Genomic DNA, 4,969 nt, shown 5'->3' on the forward strand with positions numbered 1-4,969 from the left:
CATAACAATACATGAACCTATGCTAGCATGGCAAGTTCTAAATCCTTAAATTCACTTTCGCTTCATTAAGAATTAACACACTATCTTATAAGTTCGCGACGCTCATAAGACGAATACACACAACCAATACTAGGCTATCATACAATCACCACATGTTAAGGTATCGAAACAATTTAACTAAAGAAATCCATAAATAAATCCGTTAGAACCCCACGATAACGATTAGCCCATAATCGGACTCATCATCAACGTGGGTTCCGATGAAAATATGGTAGAACAAACCTAGTCTTTATAACGAATAAATAAACCAAGTTAATACACGAGTATAGGTTCAACAAAACAAGAAACGAGCATCCAAGATTACAACTCAAAACAAAGATTCACAAGAATAAACTAGATCGTCTTCGCCTTTGTTGATTTGTGCTATAGGTTCCTTGCCGTCTTCTCCTTAGCTCTCGCTTGATATGTCTTGATTCTTCTATTAAAAACGACCTAGAGATGTTTATATAGCAGCCCCATGTAGTGTAGAATTCTTCCTCAGAAACCAAGTAGAAACAGGAATCTATCATCTTGACACGGCGCGACCGCGCGCTTCATCAGCGCGGGCGCGCTGGCTTTCTGTACTTTGGGCGCGACCGCTCGCTTGATCAGAGCGGGCGCGCTGGGCTTCTGCCAGAATTGACTTCTTTTCTTTTTCCTACAGATTTGAGACTGCTTTCAAAAAGTTTTTATTCCAACACCACCTTGACACCAAATTAGCATCAAAACAATGCTAATTCACCTGATTACCTAGATAATGCCTGAAATGCAAAAACACTCGAAAACACGTTAAAACACTTAACAACTTGAGTACAAATATATCAATTCAAAGCTTATTAGAGTATTATAAAGTATCATAAATGCCACTCAACATACCCCCAAACTTGAATCGATACTTGTCCTCAAGCATAAACAGACTCAAAGAACAAGACAATAAAAATGCATGAATGCAACTAAATGAATGCAACGATCCCCATAGAATAACTAAACCAATCAACAAGCAACACCTCAGCAAATGCATTTATTCGCATAAAGATCAATCAAATCTCACAAATCAACATACAAACCGGAGACGTGCGTTTGTGCAAATGCTTACAGATGTACTATCGCAACTAGATCGACAATCATGACTCACTTCCTATCAAAATAATCGCAAGTTTATAAATATATTAAAAACTAGACTCAAAATAACTTATAACACTTCAATTCTTATATCGGAGTTAACGCGGATTCATGCTTTTATTCACAATAAAACGACACAAGTATGCTCATTTGATCGTGCAATGAGTAAGGTCCACAAAAGACTTATACAATAGTACTCATGTAGCGAGCGTTAGGTTAGCGGATCCCAGACTATAAAAGCCTTAGGTCACTAGGCACAAAGTCCCCTAAGAACTTAATAACTCGAGTACTAAAGAGCCCACTCGTGATCAATTATACATAAACTTATTTCTCTTTTTTTTCTTCTTTTTTTTTCTATTTTTTTTCTCTTTTTTTTACGAATTTCTGAATGAGTGCGTTCCGCTCCATCTCGCTCAACCATAGACTACTCATAAAAATATGAGCCGACTACTAGCCATTTGACACCTAGCCACACAACTAGCAATGAAATCCAATTTACTTCAATTTTCTTAAATATCCATGTCTTTTATTATTAAGAGAATATCCTAAATTCTAAATATAAACAAGCGATTAAACCTCGACAACCAACAAACCATGACTATGATCTAGAACTCTAGCAACCTATAAGACTTAGTGAAATACAAGTGTCTCTAGCATGCAAATTAATTCGATAAGGCTCAACATCACTAAATTCGATATCACTACACTAGCATCAATATCACCAATTAATCGGAAAATCATCTAAGGGATCATGTTATAATGCAAATGCATGAAAACTATATGAACAAAATATCGTAAAAACTACCAAAAATAAAATAAAAAATAAAAAATAAAAAAAACTACATGGCAAAATATGCAAACTATATGAACTAAACTATCAGAACATGCAACTATATGTGACTCACACAAAAACATATTCCTTCAACTACTACCCCCAAACTTAAAATATTCACTGTCCTCAATGAAGGTAATAGTAAGGAATCAGGCATACCTAATGCGAATCAGAATCATCACCCTCAACGGGTGGAGTGTCAGGTGTATCAGGAAGCGGATACACGGAATCCTCACCATATACTGGCCACTGGATGTTAACACCGGTGGCTCTAAATGCAGTCCCAAGTGCCTGGGTGAGATCGTGTGCCAACTGACTATGGATGTCGTGTATCGCATCCATCCTCTTCGCAAGATGCCTATATTACGTCGAACTCAAACCAGCTCCACTATCCGCTCCTGCTGCCTGCTGCTGCTGCGACGAACCAACCTCCTCTCCTAACTGAGCTCTCCAGACTGCTCTCCGGGTATGCTGAGAACCTCCCGCAGTAGCTGATCCATGGGCACACCACCTGGCAGATGATGATATAAATATCCAAGCCCCTTAGGATCAGGCTTCCCTCCATACCACTCATACATGCTCAACAGTGTCGAACTGTCGATAGGAGCACTGGGAAGCTGAAGCTACTCATGTGCAAGCCAATGAACACCAACTGCCACGCACAACGTCGTCACCACGGACGCATAAGGAATAGCACCTGTAGTACCTCCTCTCAAGAATCTCAGAATCCCCTGATATATCATCATCCCCAAATCAATGTAATCACCCTGAAGAATCCCCCATAACAAACGAGCACGCTCCACAGTAATCTCATGCATATGCGAAGATGGCATGATGTTAGCACAAGTAAACGAGTTCCAGGCCCGTGCAAACCTGTTCATGCACGAAGCAGGGAACGTGGAGTAATCGGTAGTGCCCCTCTTGTACTTCCACTGAGTCTCAGGCACGCAAAGAGTAGCAACGATAAGATCCAAATCAAAGTCCTCCGGAGTCTTATCGTTCCAAGTATCCAGACCCACCTTCCTCGCGGGCTGCTCAATCACCATCCTGATAGCATCAGCACTGTACTCAACAGTCCTCCCCCTCACCACCGTGAAGCCATTCTTCTCCGCCTTGGCGTTAGCATAGAACTCCCGCACAACACTCATGGGCACAACAGCGGGCACCTCACAGAAGGAAACCCAGCCCATCTCGAGAATCATCTCCAAAAGCTTACCATCCTTCCCTGATGGCAGAAAACCTCGTTCCTTAGCAATAGGCTTCGAGAGAAGCCTCATGTACTCCTCTTCAGCCTCAGGAGTAGAAAACCTTGGCCTCACACCTCCCGCAGATGAAGAATCGGTGGTGTTGCTGCTAACTTGTGTTCTTTGTCTCTTGGGTGCCATTGGGATCGAATGAGAGAAAATAAAAGTTTAAGTGTTTGAGAGAGATTTGTGTTTGAGAGTTTGTGAATTGGTGGAGAAGTTGTATATAAGTGTATGTATTTATAGGTGAAGAGGTGAGAATTCTATAAGGAATAGAAGTGGGAATTAATTTTGGGAATCGTGGGAATAATGGGTTTGATTTGGAGAGGGAATTATGGGATGTGGTAGAGTAAAAATTGGGTTGGAATTGATTTTTGATTAAAAGTCCCGAAATTACCTTTTAAACTAATGCTCTTTTTTTTCAAACAGGGACCCGGCGTGGCCGCGCGCTAGGTTAGCGCGGGCGCACTCACTCTCTGGAAAATCGGCGCGGTCGCGCGCTAGATCAGCGCGGGCACACTTACCTTCTGGAAAAGCAGCACGGCCGCACACTGGATCAGCGCGGGCGCGCTTGGTCACTGGAGTTGGCTCTGAATTTTTTTCTTTTTCTGATTTTTTTTGTGTTTTTCTCCTTTCTTCTGGCTTCCTCTACCTACTAATGTACAACATACTTGGGTTGACTCCCACGAAGCGCTTCTTTTACGTCGCTAGCTCGATGTAGAATCTCGAGATCAAATGGATAATAAAACGGCATTAACCACCTCGCGGTTTGCCGTGTCACCATAATAATGCTTCAACCTCTGACCATTTACCTTGAATGATTGACCCGGATCATTCTCAAAAATTTCCACCGCTCCATATGGAAACACAGTTTTGATTATGAAGGGCCCCGACCACCTTGACTTCAACTTCCCAGGAAAAAGACGGAGACGAGAGTTGAACAAAAGAACTTGTTACCCCGGCACAAATGATTTGAGCACTAGACCTCGATCATGCCACCTCTTGACTTTCTCCTTATACAACTTGTTGTTCTCATAAGCTTGAAGTCGAAACTCATCGAGTTCTTTCAATTGAAGCATCCTCTTCTTACCAGCCGCATCCAAGTCCAGATTCAACTTCTTCAAAGCCCAATAAGCTTTATGCTCGAGCTCCACAGGCAAATGACACCCTTACCATAGACCAACTGAAATGGCGACATTCCCAATGGAGTCTTATATGTTCTATACGCCCAAATAGCTTCATCAAGCTTCAAAGACCAATATTTCCTTGATGGACACATGACTTTCTCTAGAATGCGCTTGATCTCTCTGTTAGAAACCTCAGCTTGACCATTTGTCTGAGGATGATAAGCCGTGGCAATGCGATAATTCACATTATACCTTTTCATCATAGCAGAGAACTTGCGATTGCAAAAATGCGACCCCTCATCACTGATTATGACTCTTGGAGTTCCAAACCTTGTGAATATCTGCTTGTGAAGAAAATTAAGCACCACCTTCGCATCGCTCGTTGGCAACGCCTTAACTTCAACCCATTTCGACACGTAATCAACCGCCAACATGATATACTGATTGTTACAAGATGAGATAAATGGCCCCATGAAGTCAATCCCCTAAACATCGAAGACCTCAACCTCTAGAAGCACATTAAGAGGCATCTCATCCCTCTTAGACATATTACCCACACGTTGACATCGATCACATTTCAAAATGAACTGGTGAACATCTTTAAA

Source organism: Apium graveolens, chromosome 2, assembly GCF_009905375.1.
Source record: "Apium graveolens cultivar Ventura chromosome 2, ASM990537v1, whole genome shotgun sequence".
Taxonomy (NCBI): domain Eukaryota; kingdom Viridiplantae; phylum Streptophyta; class Magnoliopsida; order Apiales; family Apiaceae; genus Apium; species Apium graveolens.